General features: G+C 41.9%; 1 protein-coding gene across 14 annotated transcripts in view; it reads left to right on the forward strand.

Annotated features, from left to right (window-relative positions):
* Positions 1-21,701, forward strand: part of ATP2B2 (ATPase plasma membrane Ca2+ transporting 2) — a 304,347-nt gene that overhangs the window by 77,917 nt on the left and 204,729 nt on the right. Inside the window, exon 1 of one of the 14 annotated variants that reach the window (XM_064518814.1) lies at positions 19,509-19,588. The exons of the other annotated variants lie outside the window; for them this stretch is intronic. The gene's annotated coding sequence lies outside the window, so the exon portion shown is untranslated. Of the gene's footprint in view, positions 1-19,508; positions 19,589-21,701 lie in introns of those variants that run through there. 14 annotated transcript variants of the gene reach the window in all.

Raw genomic sequence — 21,701 nt, forward strand, 5'->3', positions numbered from 1 at the left:
GTGCCCGCAGAAATGCATTTAGTCGAGTGCCCGCGGCTCGGGATGTTACGGCTAAGGACTGCCAACGGTAGATTTCTCTGGAGAGCAGTATTTACCAGCAGTCCTCAGGAGGCTGCGTGATGCGCCCTGCTTGCTGTCTAGGGAAAACGTTTCCAAAGCTATATAAAAGCGGAGGTGCTAAATATAAGCTGAGACAGTCTCTATCACTTGCTTTTTCTTAAAAGATCCTATTAACCCCATGGCCTCCCAAAACACACTCTGGTCCTCAGATACTTTATATTAGATTTTTTAAAAATAATATATAGTGCATGTGAATAGATATCATTTACATCAGTTGGCAATGTCCTACATAGTAATTAGGAGCATGACTGGTAATATACTCAGAGGTTAAAGAAAAAAAAGGACCTGAATTAATTAGTAACTGCTCACTTTTATAAGAATTTTTGGACTACCTGTATTTAAAGTGTTTGGCCCTTATTTTCCTAAATATACACCTATATTACTTACCAACTGTTTGTTATGACATGGATTTTCAGTTACGCCTGCTTTGAAGAGTTTTAGCTTTAATTTTCCTGAATTATCTAGTGTCCTCCACCAGAGAGAGATAAGGCAGCCCACGTACATGTATCAGCTGCAGGTGCCTGAAATAGCTGAGATATTTCTGAGGGGAAAATTTTGCAAGTTGTCCGTAAAAATGCCATATTAAAGGAGTTGGATGAAGAGAAGGGGAGGTAACTCTAGCTGTATTTTAGGCACATTGCCTAAATAATAATTGCCTAAATAACTTTTTTGGTTGAAGACAGAGCTGGATTCTGTTTCATTTCATCTTGTGCTTCCTAGAAAACTCTGAGTTTGTTTTGATGTTTTTCCCAGTTAGTAGCTTCAACAGCCTTTCTCTTGCAGAGTTCTCATAATAATTATTTCATTAAAATTTGCAAAGTGCCTTTGGTTTTCAAATGGGTGGTGCTGTGCACATATGAATATTGTTAGAGTTCACCCTATGCTGGTTTTGAGAAGCAGAATCTGAATGCATAACTTGTTATTTTTTATACTCTATATATTGAGAAATAGATATGGCATCTCAGTACCTATGAGGAAACAAGAAAAGGCAGGCTAATGCAAGCCCAAGGGCAAACCAAAGACCCAGTAGTACATGATGTGAAGACAGGACAAAAACAAGGCGCTATCAGCCTTTAGAGTACTGAGAGGGTGTGGTAGATGGAGGGATTGCTACCTATTGAAATAAAGAGAGCCGGTATCTCGAGATTCATTAGGGATTATGAGAGGTTTCTGCGTTATTGTAAACTTTCAGATACTGAAGGGCTCCTCAGTCTTCCTTTTCATTTTAAAGCAGTTGATTGAAGCTTTTTTGTAAAACGGAGCTGTGATAGCTGTAGGTATACACTTGTATGTGTCGCTTTTCTGCGTCTGAGCAGATTCCAGGGCTCTACGTTCCATTTCGCAGGAACCACAGATTTTTTGTTTATCTGTTTTGCCTATTTTTTTCTGAATCTTTTGACATATTTAGAATTTCTCTATGAAAAATAGAAAATCTCTAAATTTAAAACACACAGAAGTAGGCTGTCAGATACCTTTTTTACAGCTATTTATTTTTAATAGGATTTTCTGACAAAACAGTTTGTAACTATTACATATATCTGCAATTGGAAAAAAACCTATGGAAAGCCAAAAAAGAAAAAAAAAGAAAGAAAGAAAAAGTAATGGACTATGGACTATTAGTCAGATCATTCTCCAGATGAGACATTTAATTTAATGCAGATGAAGGACTGTAGTCAATAGAAAACGTGTTCATAATACATCTACCTTGTTGCTCATTTTTTTAATGTGCAAATAGCAGTAAGATAATTAAAAAGCTCTATATGTCTTTTTTTCCCCTAACACTTTGAAAGGCAGTCGTTCTCTGTTTCTTTTGTTTGAACGTCCAGCAGGTATGTGCTTTCAGAGCCCCATTTGTCTTTATCGCTCGGTCCATGAAACATAGAAGCCATTTGCAATTCATGTTTAGCTCGTTTGATCCCGATTGGTTTCATGCTAAGAATGTAGTCTGCTACAGAGGTAGCAGATGAATCTTTTTTTTTTTCTTTTCTCTTTGACCTTGAATTTATTTATGCTATGTGGAAAAACTCGGTCCTCCTTCAGTTAAAATGGACGAATCTTCTCATAGGTTCAAGCAACACAGTCATATATATACTTCTAATGTTGCGTTCCATCTTGAGGGTTTTTTTAATTCTCTTTCCTTCCTGTGCTTTTGGAAGTTTAACAAGAAATTTAATTGTTGAAATACGGAATAATTGTGAGAATAGAAAATGTAATAGTGTATTGGGGGAGGAGAAGGTGGGTACTTGTTTCTACTGGCCAGCAGATGACAGAGAGAAGGGAAGACCTACAGTATGTGTTGGAGACAGAATTGGGTACTCTATGGATATGTAGTAAAAAAATTAATTTACCTTGATGTAAGCAGGCTACTTTTGAAAATGAGCTGAAGCAAGCAAGGCAATTATAGGCAATAGCATATGATAGCATAAGCACAAGGCATCCGATGATTTTCGTTTATAAGAGAATATCAAATAAGTGCTTTAATATCACCTTATATATCTTAGTGTGTGCTGCTGAAGCCATACTTTTTTCTTTTTTGAAGCTCACAGTTACGCTTTGACTTGAATTGTTCCAGTAAAATAGGCCTCTCCAAATCAGTTGGATGCGATGGGGATTAAACTCTAGTGGGTCAGCTAATCTTAAGGTACATTGACGTTTTTGTCCCTGTGCCAGAGAGAGGAGATGTGCCAGTCTCAAATACTGCCAGGCCCAGGGCCCTGGATCAGGACTGTGAAATACGCTGTATGAGGTTTCGTGGCCAACTCTGCTGGCATTTTTTGTCTCTTGAACGCTTAACTTTGCACTCTGAATATTCCCCTAGCACTTTTTGGTTTGAGAGGAAAGGGGCCAGGTCATACGCAGTTGTCCTTCGGCTTCCCTTTTGCCCCCCGACCACGTTTTGAGGCCCGCGGAGGAGCCGCTGAGGCACGTGCGGTGGGTTGCGGGTCCGCGGCTGTCCCCGTGTGCCCGTGCGGCTGTGCTTGCGCAGAGCTGTCCTCGAAGCACCCGTGGGTCTCCTCTGTCTGCAGAGGCGAAGGGGTTTTCCACACAAACCATTTGACAGCTTTTCCAGGGCAGAGCATGTACATCAAAACAGAGGACTGAATAATCATGCAGGTAGTTGAAGCGGCTTAAAAGACCGAACAAATGGCTTTGAAGGAAGAAAGAGAGTCTGGATTTCGTTTCCTTAGACAAGTATGCTTTTAAAAGTATTGGCAGTTTCTTCTCTCATTTCAGTCTTTGTCCTCCCACTCCGTGACAGCTGCTGCTCTGCCTTCTTCGTCGTCATCGTCTTCGTCTTGATGAGCAGTGGTTTTTCTGGATTGCTGTGGGGCTCGAGCTGAAAGCAGTTGGGAGGCATGAATATCATTATGTCTGGTGGGGGGAAAAGGCAGGTAATGCAAGGCGTTTTGTTGGCGCTCTGATTTTGTTTTACATCTTTCATGAGACTAGTCTCATCTATGCACTCAGTGCAAGGAAAAAAATGCTCATTAGGCAAAATTTTCAGTCATTAGGGGTGGACAAACCAATTTGGAAAAAATTAGCAAGGAAACAGCATGCTCTGAATGGAAGCTAAGCAGAAGTCCCCCAAATTAAAACCAAATACTTCTGAGATGTAAAGAGTTGTTCTGTTTAAATTTTCTTTCTGAAACTCCCTGCTGACCCTGCCTCTCCTCTGTGCCGTACGAGTTGCTCTGCCGTCCCTTCTCCCTGCCCCGTGCCCCGTCGCCTTCCCGTGCTCCCTGCCCACGGCCTGCAGACGTGGTTGCCTGCGCCTCTGAGGACCCGTTCGGAGTACGTGCGTGATGACTGACCCCCTGGTAAGGCGAGAAGAGCTGCTAAATCACAACTTTTCCGTGAGTAGCTGTGTTAATAAGGTTTCTTCCTTCTGCTCGGACCTGGAGAGACAAATTTGCGTGAAACTTGTAGGACCTAAATAACTCGGAGGTATCTGCCCTCTGTCAAGTTGGCTTCAATGGGCGACTGAATTCACATTTTGCCAGGGAAGACGGGGGATAGGTGACATAATTACAAAAGCCTCATTTACTTGGGAAAGCAAGCTAAACGGATAGGAAAAATGTTTTGATAAAAGTATGGAGCAGGAAACCTGTTTTCTGAGTATAACCTCTATGTTTTGCCATGGTATTAACAATAAAAACTGGAACAGAAACAAGCATCCTCTACAATGTAACAGTAAAACTGTCTTTTAGGATATCTGCTTGTATTAAGAGAAACAATATATACTTTATCATAGTGTGCTAAATACAGAAGTACATAATACTTTCAAATATATATACATACCATGTAAGTAAATCTATTGTTGGAAATGGGAAAATGTCCAAATTATACTAGTTAGAATAGACCAAAAATAATTTAATTGCATGATTATTTCTATGATTATAGTATTAGTAAGTGAAATGATTATTTGTGAAGCACTTTTGCAGCAGATGACCAAAATGTTTTATTGCTCAGCATCAGTCATTGGATTAGGAAAATGGATTACAGCTGTGAATAATAGGATCTCAAAACCACTCCGTGATATGATTTCTGTCAGTGTCTATTAGATGACATTAATCTTAAATATTTTGAGAAATAACTGACTATAAGATTTGCCTTTACCTAGTGTTTTGTACAGTATTTTGACCTGTGTGTGTTTATTAATAGGGGACATAAGCAGAAGTCACTTAAATGAATTATGTTGGATTTAGAAAAGGAGGCGGGAACTAAGGAACTGGTGTATTTGAACAGATGCCAGATCTACTTAGACCTGTGTTTACGTGGTCCTATTCGTCAAGTAAAGAGGGATCTCGTAAAATAATAGGGTGAAAAATAAAAAGATTATGTATTTAAACAAGAGCATTACTTAACACTGAATAAAATCCTTCTGTTATGTTTTGTTGCTAACAATGCCCCTTTCTGAGCTTTTGCCCTCTCCTGGAGTGATCTCGGTCTCGGTGGTAGTTCAGCTCTAAAACCAGCTGCTGTTACGAAAGCCTTTCAGTTAAAGCTGGGTGTTTGTCACTAGAGTGACCGAAATGATAAATTATACCTTGAGCAGTGGTTCAACTGGTAAAGTAACTGGGCAGGCAGAAGTTCCCCAGCGAGCGAGGCTCTGGCTGCTTGTCCCTTGTAAGGCGCGGGGGGAACCTGTGCCAGCTGGCAGGGCGAAAGGAAAGCCTTGAGAATGGCAAGGGCTCATAATTAAGCTTGTTGAAAGCAACAGGTTTTGAGAATTGTTTTAAGGGGTAAATGATTTGCAGTACATCAAGTGTGTAGGCATTTATATGCATGCCTCTCTGGGAGAAGGTGGTAGGGGACTATGTTGGGAAAACTTGCAGCTACGTGAGGTGTATTTTCAGCATTTCATATGTAGCTGTAGGAGTCACTCATTTAAAGATGGTTTTCTGAAAACGTTTCTGGTAATGTGATTTCATTGCTTTCCTGTACTTGAGATGTTTGTTTTGAGTGAGTTTAATGCTCGTGAGTTAACTGGACGGACGATTCTGTTAGTGCTGAGGAGTGGCAGCACGTGCAAGGTTCCCAGAAGGATTTTTCTATTCAATTGCTTGTAAAGCTTTCTGGATTAGAAGTTGTCATAAAGAGGCGATATGTCAGGTTCATTCTCTGAGAATGTGCAACTTGTGGAAATCTGAAATATTTAATGTTTCTTCCAGGCTTTTGAACATTGTAGTATTTTGCTTCCCAACTGTGGGTGATGTGGTCATGCTGCATGGCGTGTGACCCTGTGAGCCGATGTGGCACATCTCAAAGAATGGGAATGAAGTGTCTAAAAACAAGACTTTAGTGCCAAATGGAAGATGGTTATATTTAAATATTGTGAATATTTCTGGAGCTAGCGTCATTTTACAAGGTCCTAATTTCACTAACCATAATTAGTAATCAAAGAGGCCGTTTCTGTGTTCCCTTCTCCTCCTGCAGAGCCGTCCTCGTCCACATGCACGTGTCAGAATTACTGTATTCCTGTTAAAGCAGTCTGGGAAGGAGCTGTTTGACTGCAGAGCTTTAAAAATGTTGCAGTAACTTCTTTATTAATTCTTTACAGGGTATATAATGCTAATTCTCTTTGCACATCTTTCTGGATGGGTGTATTGTCCTTTTTAGCTATACTCATTGAATAGATGAACAATGCAGCATTGAAAAATAAGACCGTAGGGGCAGACTTGTAACTCTGCGTTGGTTTCCGTGCACTGTCGCAAAATCATTCATGGGAAAGCTTGCCCTGAATGTCTTGCTTTTAGACCAGCCTGGTACTGCTGTGTTGATTTGTGAGTGTTCTGGGTTCCAGCGTGTCTCCCAAAGTAAGGCTAGATACGGGCAGTCTGGCTTTGAATGAAAACTCCTATTCCCTCTGTGTCCTGTGCGTTGCCACCACATGGAGTAAATGGAAGGCTGCAACCTTATTTGGCCACCAGATAACAGAAGGCAGAAACTTCAGTGTGCTGTGACTTCCTCTTCTTCAAAAACTCATTGTCCGCATCAACCCTATTACAACCACAGCTACGACAATTATGTAGAGAAAATAAGCAATATTGATGGCACTGTGAGGAAGACAAAAATCCTGTGTCATCTCAACTACTGCAGTCTTTGTAGAAAAGTTATTTTGGACCTTCTGCAAAGCAGGTGATTGGGTAATTCAAAGGACAAACGGGCATTTGACAGCAGAATGGGAAGTGCCGATGGACAGGCTTGAAGGGCTTCAGGTTTTTTTCCAGGTGCAGGGAATAGAGGCTCCTGTTGAGATCAGCATTGCAGAGAATTTGCAGTGCCATCAAGATGCTTCCTGTCTACCCTGTCTTCTCACCCCTTGCCTTGTGCCACTTACTGCGGCTGTGTAGTTGAGATCAAGATTATCATACTTTTGGCTTCAGGATGTGCTGAAACTTTCTTTCGAGAGAGCTTGTCCTAAGGAAAATCCATCCCCATTTACAGGCTTGTATCTCTGACTCTGGAGGTCTACCTTTGGCCAGGATTAATTTCTAATCTCTGTTGCCCAGTTAATCAGATATTATTCTTTGTGCAGCTGACTAGGAAGGAGTGGAAGGCATCTTTGAACTTCAGTCTTCCTGGATTTTTGTGGGAAACAGAAATGAAGGAAAACATGCTGTTTCTGATGTTTTGTCTGTACAGTAGTTGTATTAAAACCAGTATAGGGTGACAGATGGATGTCCTACTTCTGGTTATTGATTTCCTCAGTATCATTGCTCTGTTTGTCCTCTTTGTTTCATGGTTCTATTTTGCAGTGTTTGCCTGAAAGATTTCAACTTCTAACTGCAAGAATATACGTATCTTTTTTTTCTGCCTAGTTGTCTAGCTTCCCTTCACAAATTTTTTTCTAGGTTTCACCCTCAAGCCAGAGATTACTGCTTCCAAATTTCAGCCCAAAGTACCCAGTAGTAATGCAGTTAATAACAGCAGATTTATAGAGGTTTTTAGGACCTTTTGTCATGTAGTGTAGTAAGGAGAATAAAAACATAGTGAACTCCATGCAGATTTTATGTAAAGAAAGGGACAGAACAGGTGAGATGTTATTGAGATGGCATCAGACTGAAGTCAACATAGCGGGGGCAAGGAAGATAGGAGGAAGCAACGTGGTCACCTGTCTTCTCATCAAATTGCTGTAGTTTACAGAAGATATTTTTAATGTATCCAAAATTAGAATTGTTTGCCTGATCAGTATGATTGGATTTGGAATTACTGCTCTTTCTGTAGTACAGAGTATCTGTTGGCATTTTCTTTGCAACCTTATTGGTGGAAGATTTTTGCAAAGATTGGCATCATTTATGCGGGTTTATAGTGGGTGTGCTCTTTGGAGCTGTTTTCTCCTGAGTGATCTCTGTCCTCTACATGAATGATGATTTCTTAAGATTCTTCAAGTGAGGGATTCCTGAGGAGTAACTAGTATGATCTTTACTGTAATTACTGTTCTGCACGTCTGCTGAGGTGGTGTAACACTTGTATCTTGTTTCATTTGGGTTCTGACTGTAACCGTCTTGTTTTAGCAATGACTTCAAACTTCAGTTCTTCCAAAGCTAATTTATAATGCTGTTTTGTTCCACCCCTTTTGTCTTCTGAGCATCTTGTCACAAAGTTCATATAGGAGATGCAGAATATGCAGGGGAATAGAGGCTTCACCGTGTTTTCTCATACTGCATCCATTAGTATTCCCTGAGTGGACACTGTAAATTATTGAAATATTGTCTGAAAGATAAACATATGAAATCTATTTGCTTGTTCCTTCAGTAAGTCTGCCTCTCTGAGTTCTGGCAGCAGTGCCTTGAAGTTATGGTGTCTATAGTTACAATTTCCTTGGAACAATAAACAGTGGTGACTGAACAGCTTCTCCGGCCAGAAGCAAGATGTATTATTGTGCACTCATTTTCTTATTACTAAAGCTGTTACAAAGAAATGTTGAAACTAAATATTATGTTAAAGTTGCAAAAATAGAAGTAAAAGGTATGTTATGTGCTTCTTCCTATAAGAACTGTGCTCTCATTGAAGCACACGTGGAACATGTGTCCCCTACATATAGGAACTGAAGTATCAACTTGACTGAAAATATAAATGACGCTCAAATGGGGTTTGAATGACAAATTGTGGAAGATGGGGTTTAGGCTTATATGCACTCAGGTATAGTGACTTTGTCCCACCTCTTCTCCTTAGAGAACGTCTAAGCTGTCATGGATGCTTAGTAAAGTCTAAACTGGATAAATGTCCTGTAGTAAACAGAGTATAGCCATATTTTTTGATTATCTATTTTGATGAAAGAAGTAAAGGAACCATAAAGTGATGTATAAATATGGTGCTGTGCAGTGCTGAATTGAAGGACAGTTTTCAAGTTAACTGTGTGATAACTTCAGAGATTTCTCTAAGGAGGAGGAAAAACAGCTCTGCTTAAGTAAGATTGAGATAAATATGCTTTCAGTTTGGAAGGTATGTTTTCAGCTTGAAGAACTAACAGGACTTGGCAGTGTCTTTGAGTTTGACATTGGTATTGTAATGAGTTTTAAATAGCTCATTCCTAACATCTCCTGCCCCCTCCACCCTTGAGATCGGTCGCTGGGTCAGAGTGCCCCAGCGGAAGGTGCCTGAAGCCCTTAGGGACATGTCCCCAGGTGACATTCAGTCTCTTGAAAATCTGTCAGATCATCGTGACTCACTGAAATTTTGCTGTCTGGAAAAGAAAAAAGAAGAAGAAAAAGAGGAAACAAGGACTATACTATTAACATCTGTTAGAAGCCTCCTAAATCCGTCATGGCCAAGATTTTGGTGCATGAAGATACTGCTCAGGTAAGGAAGCAGGATGACATCGCAGAAAAGGCTGGTGAGAAGAACTGCTTCTGGTCGGTGTGAAGAGCAGGCAAACAGACCACACGCTCTGTGCACCATTGCAGTGTCCTGCCATTTAGCTGTTTTTAAGTAACATTGTTGTTTCTTCTTTTGTCTCAAAAGCAAGTGCAACTTTCTCCTTACATATTAGCACCATATCTTTCCAGATCTACCAATGCCATTTTAATTTCTGCAGTAAGAATGGGGTAGGTTGCATCCTCTTTTTGCAAGAAAAGCCAGCTGGGTGCTTGAAAATATGGAAGCAGGACTGGACTGGTACCTACAATGTTTTAAAAAGAAAAGACCACAAAAAAATGTAATGCTTATCATACTTCAAGGACATAAAAGTCCTTGAAATTTCTGCAGTGAAATCATTGCGTATCTGACACATTTGCAGATTTTCATCAAGAAACTGTGCAGAATCAACTGGAAAAGAGAAATATAAAAATACTGGAAACTAAATAAAGAAGTGAATGCAAAGCCATTCAAGTTAGAGTACAAACCTGAAAGAAAATAGCTATTCTCAAATAACTTTAATTCAGTTAAACTAGAATCAGTCATTTTTATTCTGGAACAAATGTATCCAAAACCTCTCTGTTAGTCAGGATCAGTAGTTTTCCAGATCACTTCCAGTGTTGAGAGAAGAGCCAGTCCTGAAGGCCACTGCTCTCAAGTGAAGCAATAACAGGTGGCTGGGACAAATAGGCAAGCACAAGAGCTTTACCAGGACATACCACTTCCTGAGATGCCTGCTTGTCAAATAAGTAATTGTGACCGTATTTCACAGCAGGTGTCAAGGAATAGCTTGTTTTTAAAATCTTAATGAATAGGTTGTTTCATTTAGCCAAGTGACATATGGCTCGAACACGGTACGCCAATGAGAGGTTGGATAATGCAGTGATTAGGAACAGTTTTACTAATGCAAGAAGTTTTGCAGTAGCTTACTGTCCAAATTTCCAATTTTTAAATGAGGCACTGGGAACACTTTTGCGACAATTTCATGGTTGAAGGAGAATCTCGTTCCAGTTCTGCAGAAAGACCAGCCGCTGCTAAATCTAGGAATCAAGGTGATCTTGAAGACTGAAGCTGTCTCCGTATCCCAAGAGGACAGCTTTCCAGGTTATCACGGAGGCATCGAGGAGTGTGCACCACTGATGTAACGAAGTAGAAGTAGGAAATTGTGTCAGTCATCCGTTTTTGCAGCAAATTCATCCATGCATAGCATTCCTTCTTCCGTCGTTCTCCTTACGTTACCTGCCTGCCGCTCTTGTTCAGCCGTGCTGGCAGAGCGCTGTCTCCATCTCAGCTCAGAGGCACGTGAGGTTTGACACCATTCCTGGTGGTGAAGTTGTGCAGGAACACGGTGAGTTGCACCACGAACCTGAGCTGGTAACGTTGTTTGCTGAGACCAGTGTAAAGACAAGTCAGTTTAACAGTTGCAACAAAGGGACTCTAGGTTGGTCTCCTTGGCGCGCCGCGCTGCAGGCTGTCCGGCCGGTGGTTGCGAAGAGCATCTTTGCTGCGGTCGAATTGACACTGGAGCAATTTTTAAAGGTCTGGATTTTATATAATTTACATGGAGGAAAATGCAGTTTTTAATAATGACTGTAAAGGCTGTGTTCCTTACAGTTCCTATTATACATAGTAATAAATGATGAAAAATGAAAAGTAGTAAATAATTACTTGAAATGTGTACTGAAAATTCAGTGCTTTGTGTGCATTTTAGAAGAAGTACTAGTATTGATGTGACTTTGCTATTTATTCTTTCTTTTGGATAGTTTGTCACACTTGCTCTTTTTGTTAAGATTAATTTTATCTTCCTGAAGATCACAGCGATGGCATGACACGATACCCAAAGAGCACGCAACACTTTATTTAGAGAGAACTTTCAGATGGTCAAAAATTTCATTTTTCATGTTAAGGTATTAAGTAATTTTTTCAGCTTTTCTGTCTAATTTCTTGGTTATAAAGAACAAGAAGGGCCAAATACGACAATTGTTCTTTTGTGCGTCGTAGGTAGAAGTCCAGTGTTGCAAACATTCACTGTTAAACTGGCAGGTATCAGTGGTGGGTAACCTGGATGCAGTTCTGCATTTCAGTCCTACCGTATAGGCTTAGTGCACTGAGTCTGAGGAGGCTACAGTGAAGAACAGTGTGTTTATTTCTTCTTAATTACAAGCAAATACCTGGACTAGAGCCTGAGTAAGAAAAAATTCTGAATCCTGTGACCAGAACCTAAAATTTGTCCCATGAGCCATTGAACTCTTTTTCAATTCATATGTTAGGACTTTTTTGTTGGTGGTGGTGGGGTTTTTTTGTTTTTTATAAAGATGATTTTTACCCAGTCAAGCTCAATAGCTTGCAAACTAGCAGTTTTCTGCCAAGCAGTAAAAATAAAGATAAAATATGTGCTGAAAATACGTGCTTTCCCAGCGCCAAAGTGTTCTTTCAGCGAAGGAAAATCCGCAGCAACGTGCATGAGAGCCGTGAAGGGAATTCCTGCAGCCGCTGTGCGACAGCCTTTCTATGCGTGTGCCGTGCTCGGAGCCCATGGGCTCGCGCTGCTTCTGGTGATGAGCTTGGGACTCAAGACGAGAGTATCTTTAGAAGTAGGTTGCCCTGTTCAACACAGGTATCTCTTATTTTTGTCATTTCTCTGCATAAGAGTAAATAAAAATTAATTGACACAGTTCATCAGAGCTCACAGAAGCTCTCGTTATCAAGATCACCCAGTCATTGTTTATAAATTAATTTAAAGGTAATATAAATGTTCTGCTTAAGTGTTGTTGGTAATGAAAAAGCTTCTACTCTTCAGTATTCATTTCCATTGTATGTGTTACAGATTAAATGCATCACTTCAGTCTTACAGTGTATGAGCAGTTCTACAAATCTTTTTCATAGATGTGCAAAAACATAAAATTTTGTACAAAAAGTGATTGAAGCTATTTTTCAGGAAGGCTGGCTTGAATTTTTATAAATTTCTTAGATGGTCTTGAAATCTCCTGTTTTTGTTTGAGACAGATTTTTGGAGAGTTTCAATAATGTTTTTGAAGCTATTGGTCAGCATTTTTTTCTGTAAATTTTACTAAAGAGCTCATGCAACTGGTGCAAATATGTATTAAATCTGGGGGAAAGCTGGGAGCAGAATAAGCTCTCTATATTACTGTTATTAAAATACTGAATTTTCAGAATCGATGTGGAACGGTTAGGTTCACATTCATCTCAGATCCCGGTGGGAAGTGCTGAACGTGTGCACTTGCGCGCTGCACGCTCGGGGTCCTTCTTCAGCTCAAGCCACGCGGCAGCCGTGCGGGTTGTTACAGGTGTGCGGCGGTTACTTAACTTTGTACCTTGGAGTTTTCCTAGAGTCAACCTGAAATGTTAGGAGTGAGTCTTTTTGGTACCGTTTCATATTTAGAAGAAACAACGTTTTAATTTTCTGATAAATAAATACAGTTTAGATTTTGCTGGGCCCGTAATACCTGACTTGCGGGGTGCCACGTGCCTTCACCTTTTGTTGCAGCAAAAGAGTCGATGCCAGAGGTGAGCATCGAAGAATAAATCTCTCTCACTCCTTATTTTCATTAATATGTCACCGAGGCAGATTCTTCCCCAACATGTTATCCTTTTCTCACGTCACTGCTTGTTAAAAGAAGTGGTTTGAAGAGTGGCCTTAAAGAGAGCACGCTGGGATTTTGACATTTGTGGAATAGAGCTACCATGATAAATTAGTACTTGAATGACTACTTTTCACTATAAATCATTCATGAATTTGAAAAGTAATGTCTAAATCAATGTTGGTTTTTTGTGCATTTGTTTTACCTGAGAGATTTTGTCATTCCAATAAGGGTAAATAATGTTTCTTTTCCTACTGCATCTTCTGAAAAATGTGTGTGTGTGTTTTCATACCCTGCAAGGAGAGCTCTGAAGCTTATATTGTTTAAACTTAGAAAATGTTCTGTGCTGGTGGTGACTATGTGGATGTCTTGTACATGGATTCAGATAAACAGTCCGTGAAAACAATGCAGTCTTTGTGGTCCCTGGTTCTCGGCTCTCTGCTACTGGAAAGGAAAAAAAAAGGAAAATGTTCTATTTTGATGAAATGTATTTGATGATTTTAGTGATGTGCCTGAAATTCAAGGAAATACAATAATTTATTAAGCAGCAATCGCTCTGAATCCTGAGAATATAAAGGACCTTAGTAGGGATGCTACCCGCCTTGATTATATCTTATCCCACAACTCCAGTACTAAATGTCCCAGTACTTCTTCACGCACAGACTGGTGCAAACTTTGTCAGTGTGCCGGAGGAAGCAGTTGTTCTGGACTTGCTAGAAAGTACGCAGCTCTAAGACTGGCTAATCGATTAAATAGAAGTATTTTCGATAGAACGGTTGTACCACTCAGTTGACTATAAAACATGTCCAGAAATCACAAAAGCTCAGAGGTGTGATTACCAGTATTTAACTAGTCACAAGTTTTCTTTAGTTAAATGATTTATTAAAAAGTTTGTCTTTTATTCTGTGGGGTTTTTTTTTTCTCATAAAAAGGTCAGGATTTCTTTCTTATAATGCAACAGGCAATTTATAGCAAAAACAAGAGCAAAAACTGGAAAGTTACCTTTCTGTGTTCATTTAGCTGAACTGAGTGCATGACTGTTGGGTGAGTAGATCCTGTATGCGTTTCTTCGGGGGTACTTGTTTGCAAGTCAGCATTATGGGACATACAGGCCCTGTAAGCTGAACGTCCCCTGCAGCCTCTACGAGCTTCGGAGGAGTCTGAACACTTCCAGCGGCTCCGACAGCTCTAGGCTGGACGGGCTGCGAGCTGCTTGCTGCTCTTCTGCCTTCTGAGGGGTTTGTATATGTGGATTTTCTATCAATTTTTTATTATACTCTGATTCTTTCATGCTCAATCTAGATGAGCCCTGCTTATGTTTGGATTATAAAAATCTCGGTTTGAATTTTCTGGTATAGGAATATTTGTGTATGTACATATTGTGCTGATTCTGTAGCTGGGATGAGATTTACAACAGCCTTGACGTGCAGATTATGGGACCTCTCTACTGAACCCTTTTTGGGGAGCAGTTGCTACCTGGGATTAGTAGTTCTTCAGTTCCTCTGAAGCCAGAGGAGCATGTTTTTAAAGCCATATTCATGTTTTGGTCAAACATTTGGGACATTCTTATTATAGTTTGTATATTTTCATTGTCATAATTACGGAAAAAGCATGGTGGGGAATGAATTCCGACTGTGAGAACAGCCTGAATCGAAGTGCACAAATGCAATATTTAAATCCTGTGCTCTTGGCTTCAGAGATCTAATATAGCATACAGTTAAGTGATATTTTACAAAGCTTGAAAGAGGTTTTGCAACTTAGGTTTCCATTATTCTGCCTACTTAAAAAGGGAATAAATTACTTAAAAAAAGACTGTGTGGATCTTCTGAAAAAAAGTTCATTTTTAGAGCCTTAAAAAATAGAAAATGTAGAAAACAGATTTACTTTTGAAACTTTCTTTCCCTTCAGGCAGAAAATCTATTTTGAAATTCAGGAAAAGTTGGTCTGTTCTGACAGACACATTCAGATGAATTTAGACTAATAAGGTTGCTTGAGAAAGTGTTTGGTTTAATACCAACCAGACTGTTGTGAGCATTGGACACTTATGGGTAAGGACAAATGCATGAAGGTTGCAGAGGCTATAAAACAGATTCAGTTTGTGTCCATTTTCTTCCTTTGTATCATTCTGCCTTGAAAACTGCTAGTAGCAAGTGGTTAATAAAATGTAATGAAAATATTTTGGGGTCATATTCTGGGGGCCTGCCCCTTAGTGGGTTCAGATAGATACATCCCCTCTGCCCTATTTTCCTGTATAAAAAAAAATGTGTGTGTGTGTGTACATATATATATATATTTATGTATATATATATGGGGTCAGCTTCTAATTGGCGCAAGGAGAAGAGAAGAGTACTGCTGCTGGGGCCTCTCCCGTGCTTGCAAGAAGGTGCCAGTGACGGAGATCAGCCTGCCTGCGAGGGCTGGTTAGCGGGTGACTCCGCGTGGCGTTGCTCGTGAAGGGAGGTACATCTGGCCTGCATAAACATGCAGGTTTTTTAGCGTTCTCTGTGCGGTTGTGCATTGGTTTGTGTTATAACGATAGTCGATGCCATATAATAAAATCAGGTATTTGCAGCTGTAGTTAAAACCTGGAGACAAGACATAATGGCTGTCTTGCAGCTCTTGGCTACCTTTGGGGGCAGTAACTTGACACCTTCATAAAATATTACTGCTCGCTTGCTATCTAGATGTCCAAAATGTGCTGCAGCAGTATGTCTTAAATACTGCTGCAGTGGCACAAAAGACCTTTGGCGTTGAGTTCGTTTTTACCGTTCCGTGGCGGAGGTTGAATTACCTTTACACGTGCAGATTTTGCGGAGCGCCGTTTCAGAGACGTCTGTGGGTGCTGAGGGACGGTGGGCGCTCTGTTCGTCGACGCTGAGCTTGGAGGTGATCTCTGTAAGGTCGCTAGCTCACGTGGGCCTCCCCAGGGACTCTCTTCATAGTTTCATCGTTCTTCTTTTTCAGTTCTTTGCTTGCAGAGAACTGGTATAAGCAAGACTGATCGGAGGATGAGAAATGGTGTTCGTAGTGGTTTCCTGAAAACGTGTTGTTTTTTTTTATTTCAGGCTTTTGGTAGACAGTCTTTTCTTTAAAAATGGCTATTTTAAATATTCTTTTAAATGAACTGTTTTATTCTTGAATTTGAAAATGCAATTTTAAATTTTTGGAAATACAAGTTAAAGTTTTGTCTTCCGTCTTCCGTTATCCTGTCCCAAATTCAGGATTCCCAGTTTCCTTCTGGCTGTGATTCTGGGTGGTTTTGCATGTTTTTTCGAATGAGGTTGTAGTTTTTGTAACATTGCTGAAAATGTTCTTCTGATGGAAGTCCTCTGGAGAAAAGTTGAAGCCGACAGCGTTTTGGGGCTTGGGGAAGTCGCCGCGGTGTTCGTGGCGTTCCCCCACGTGACGGAAACCCTCTGGCCTTCCGTCATCTTCGCTGGTCTTTAGTCCTGCTTTGAAGTGATACTCTCCTTCTCCCGTTTATGGGCTTCGAGAGCAATCGTGTCATATTGTATAGACTTGCGGTATCTTCTCTCACATATACCACCTTTGCTTCTAGATATATTGGTGCTGTTGCTACTGGGTGACTGGGAGCTGCCGCAGGCTCAGCAGAGTGTTTCCCGTCTGTTACCAAGTTATCTAGGCCAAGGACTTGGACATATATGCAAGAAAACTTGTATATATCTGGCTAGCAAAGATGATTTTCAGAATATTATGTGAAGATAACGTTCAGTTACCCTGAGCTTCACGCAAGTAGTAGCACAGGGCCAAAATGACTTTCCCCAGGTAGTGTTTTGGGATGATGTTGAAAGCACGTTTCTTATGCTGTGAACCAAACTTCTCTCGCTTTGTTTCTTGAAGGTTTTTTTACACCATCCCCGTCCCTCCCTTCCCCCACTGCCTCCCATGGTAGATTTTTGGCTTTTTGAGTGGAAGTTAGTAGTAATAAATGAGCCCCGCACCCATTATTGACGTTGTTCTCTCCTGAATGTGGAGAAAGCAATTTTTGCGTTACTCGGGACGTGAAGCATCATAGCGGTGAACGATCCTCATCGCTAGTAAGTCGCTTTAATTCTCAAACGTGGAGTCGTGGTCCAGGCTCAGAAGGGCAGCCGGGAAGCGAGCGTGTTTGTGAAACTGGACAGGGCGCGCAGAGGTGTTTGTGTGAACAAACGTCCCATACGTGAATGAGGCGACGCTTCCCCGTGCCCGTGCGCGGCCGCGTCCCCTGTCCCCCCGCCCCGCGCGGGCGCCATTGTTCGTCCGCACGGGGCACGGTCGCGGTCTGGCTGGCTCCGCGCGGCGCACCGTGTACTTCTGCAGGTCACGGTGCCATTCGGGCCTTGAGTAATTGCATAGCATTTTTACTGGCTGCTTTTCGCCTGCTGCCGTAGTACGCCGTGCAGTGTGTGCAGTTCCCTGGTAAAGCGAAGGGAGAGCTGCTCGCTTTCCCAGCAAGGCGAGAGGTGGACGGTGAGAGGTGGGCTGCGCTTAGCAGCATCACGTCGTTGTAGGGTTGGGGCTGAAGTGGTGTGTAGCTGTGAGGCAGAATTGTAAGTGTATGTCAGGGAACACCTGTATTTTTAATGCTGAGACAAATCAGCGTAGGATACTTGCAGGACCCAGTAAAAGATGTACTTAAAGATATGTATTTCACTTTTGCCATTCAGAAGGCAGACTGGTTATATCAACCTGGATTTACAAGCACAGAATATGAACAACAGATAATACAACACCTTTATACAATGTCAGTGCTTTCTTGCTGAAGTTTTTTTTTTATACAGAGGTGAAATATGAACAAAAGCACGTTATTTTTTGAATATGTGCTTAGACTGACTTCTAAAAAATAAATCGTTACCATGTTTATCACTTCCACTTCAGAAAGAAGAGTCCTCTCACTAACAATAAAGTCCTTCTAGTACTTAAGGAAAATCTTGTATAGATGTTGCATATAGTGCTTTCTTGTTAAGGTATGTTTTTGTTTTATTTTGCGTCATTTGCATATCTTAATGTAGCTTTTTTTAATAGCTTGTATAGTGCTGTATTTTGTTTCTGCATATTTTTGGTGTTGTAATTTTGTTTTGGATTTTAACAACTTATTTTAATAGTTGGGAGAAAGTCTTTAATGTTATTAGGAACCTTTCTTCACACTCACAAAACTGAGAGTCTCGGGCTGTTGTCGGACTCGGCCGGGTGCACGAGGATGTCTACGTGTGCAAATCGTTACTTAAATTCTGGTCACGCCAGAAGCCATTAACTCACGCAAATTTGTTCTTTTGCTCACAACGCTTATTTTTACGTACAGCAGTATAATTCTTCTAGACGTTATCGCAAGTATTTGTTAGGCCTATGGAGAAAATAAGCTGTGCGATACCAAGAACTGTCACTTACGGGATTCAGCAGTTCGTTTCCTCACTCTTCCGTATTGTGACAGTGATAAATGCAGCATGTGTCCATTAAAACGTAATAACTTCTACTAGGATAATTTGAGGATAATTAAAAAAAAAAGCTGCTCTAAAAGCTTTTTCCTTTCTGATATTTTATAATCTTTTTTTCTAATCACGGTTCTGCCTTATTTTTAATGATGGGGCTGAATGTTTATCGGTGGGAAATTAATGGCTTTGAAAAGCTCAGTCTTTCAATATTGAGCCGGTGTTATCCGATCGCTTCCAGAGCTGAGCCGCTTTTGGGGTGGCGCGGACACGCTCCATGGCCCGCCATCCATGCGCGGGGACGCCGCTCCTCCCTGGCGCGAAGGACGGGTGCTCAGGGCCGGCGCACAGTCGGGCGTACGTGCCTATATACACACGCACACCCCTGTGTACATACATGTATGTTCTCTCTCCCGCTGGGGCTCGGCAGCCTCCCCCCCACAGGCACCGTGCCTTAAAAAATCGGGGACACGGGAGCTGGCAGAGCAAAGGGACCTCGTGCTCCCTGCTCGGTGCCGTCCCCCTGCCCAGCGCGGGCGCTCTGCAAGCGGCAGCTTCGACCGCCTGCACGGACAAGTGTTGCAGGTTACAGGTGTGTGTGTGTGTGTGTGTGTGTGCGTGCCCAGAGCAGAGGTGACGGTGTGCAGGTGTGTGTGCATGCCCAGAGGAGAGGTGACGGTGTGCAGGTGTGTGTGCGTGCCCACAGCAGAGGTGACGGTGTGCAGGTGTGTGTGCGTGCCCACAGCAGAGGTGACGGTGTGCAGGTGTGTGCATGCTCACAGCAGAGCAGAGGTGACGGTGTGCAGGTGTGCAAGCCCAGAGCAGAGGCGAGGCAGTGAGAAATCCATGGAGGGGTGGAGAGGAAGCGCTCCCCTGGCAGGAGGGAGAGGTGTGTCCTTTCCAGCGCACCCCGCGCGGCGCAGGAGCCAGTCGGAGGTGGGTGCCTCCCGCCATGGTCACTGGTGCGCTCCGGCTGCGGTGGGCGGCCGCGCCTTGCCCGCGCGGTCTCTCCCGGTTCAGCAACGCAGTCCCAGGGATCGGGGGGCTTCTGCTACGGGAACTTCAGCTTTAGAGGTAACTTCGCTGCTGTACCGTGCTGTTCGCCACCACGACTGACGCCGTCTGCGCGGCGTTTTGTGTGCTCGGGGGTGCGAGGCGGCTGTGCGGGCTTGGAGCGCCGCAGGGGCGGCCGGAGGGCAGGGGCGACGGCACCGCGCGCGTCCCCCACGGCTGGGTTTTGGAAATTATGGTGGTGAAAAGATTCCCTGTAGCATAACCAGGTACAGGAAAAGCTAAACTATTACTGTTTTGCAGCATTTATTACCTAGCAATGATGATGTACCCGAAATCTTAAACAACTGATTATAATATCCTCAGTAATTGTTGTGGTCTAACATACGTTTTGCTTATTATGAACGCAGATTTCTTTCACCGAATTTCATAGATCACAGTAAATGTTTAATATTACATGGCATCTAAAGAAAACATTTGGAAAGAAAAAAGCAGCTTACTGGTAAATTTTATGAAATAATGATTGCATTTTGCACAGATTTTTATATGGAAAATGTACATACTTTCTGCTTAAATATAATCTTTTAGAAATGCAATCGGTACCAGATTTTGTCTCATTAGAATTGCACATCTGCTGTTACAATCTTTCCTTATTTTCAGACTCATATAGTAGCTGTGGATTTTGTTATTTATCTTGATAACGATGCAGATAAAGCACAATATTCACATATGTATGTTGGATGTTGTAATGTTTGTTCCTGAACTAAGTAAACCTGTTAAATAAGTAAAATAGGACTAAATATTTTAGGAGAACATAGAAAGCATCACTGTTCCTGCACCTTATTGGAAGTAGGGATAGAGTAACATAGGTTGCAGGATTATATCTGATAAAATACAGCAAAATTCTGCAAGTTGTCATGTTTCATGTAGTCGCATTCTGATTATACCTGAATTTTGAAAATTTTGCATTGATTCATGATCTGGTTTTAGCTGAAATGTAAATGCTACAGAATATTTAGCTAGATTAATGTATTTGGGTTTGCAAGTGCTTATATGAAATTTATAACTTCTCTGCAAGGAACCAGCAGTAAAGGCGTTCTCAAAAACGCTCAAAAAATTATTTTACTTTTTTTTTTAACTTGAATTCCTGAGTTCAAGTTACATCTGAAATGTTGGCAGGCAGTCTGCCATTCATCAGCTTAGGTGGGAATGTATTTAGGATCAAAGCTTTCCCGTCTCCCGCGAGAGAAACAATCTCCTTTTAAAATGCTTGTGCGTGGAGCCGATGTCTGCCTGAAAATGCCCCGCATGTGGGTAAGTCGTGGCGTAGAGCAACGCAGCTGGAGGTATTCTGGTAGAGTTTGCTCTTACCCCTTTTTCTTTGGGAGGAAAGGTTGCAGCGCTGTGACTAATTACCCTCCTTCTTTAAGGTTATCGGGTATCCTAATTTTCAAGAACGTCCTTGCTAAAAGTGCCGGCCCGGCGGTCGTGGAGGCTGCGGTGAGAACGGGGCCGTGCTCTAGTTTGGGCGACCTGCCGCGCGGCCGGGGTAGGCGAGCGGGGCCGGCCCGGCCCGGCATGGGCACCGCCGTGGTCCCCGCCAGCTCTCCGCTCCCGGGAACGGGAGCGATCCTGCGGGGTTGGACCCGCTCCAAGATGTGCAGGAAATAAAAATGGGTTTTCTCTCTTTAGAAATGGGTCCAGTTACTTCTTTAAAATAACGACGCCCTGGGATTACATGAGAGGTTGCCGTTGTGCTGCAAAGAGCAATCTCAATTTTGTGGAAGAAAGAAAAGATTGCAACACAAATTCACTCTGTATTTGCAACGCGCGCTAGGTCTTTACTGGTTGGATGTGTAGAGCCACAGTTTTCTTCTGTGGAGCAGCTGGCTGTGACCACATAGCCCTGCCCATTTAGATTAGGTATGCTCTGTAAGGTCCAGCCTGGAGATCTCCGGAGAAGTTTCCTATACTTGAGAAAATCTTGTGTAATTATATTTCATTTTAATAAAAACTTTTTTTTTTTCTTATTTTTTTTTTTAGCATAAAGTCCTTAATATAGGTAAAGACTTTACACAATCTGTGGTGTTACCTCTTGTTTAAAACTCCCTCACTCCCCCCAAAACGCTGGGGAGCGATTGCTCCATGGTCTTCAGGGCAGCTGGAGATCCGTCCC

This window comes from Dromaius novaehollandiae, chromosome 12 (assembly GCF_036370855.1).
Source record: "Dromaius novaehollandiae isolate bDroNov1 chromosome 12, bDroNov1.hap1, whole genome shotgun sequence".
Taxonomy (NCBI): domain Eukaryota; kingdom Metazoa; phylum Chordata; class Aves; order Casuariiformes; family Dromaiidae; genus Dromaius; species Dromaius novaehollandiae.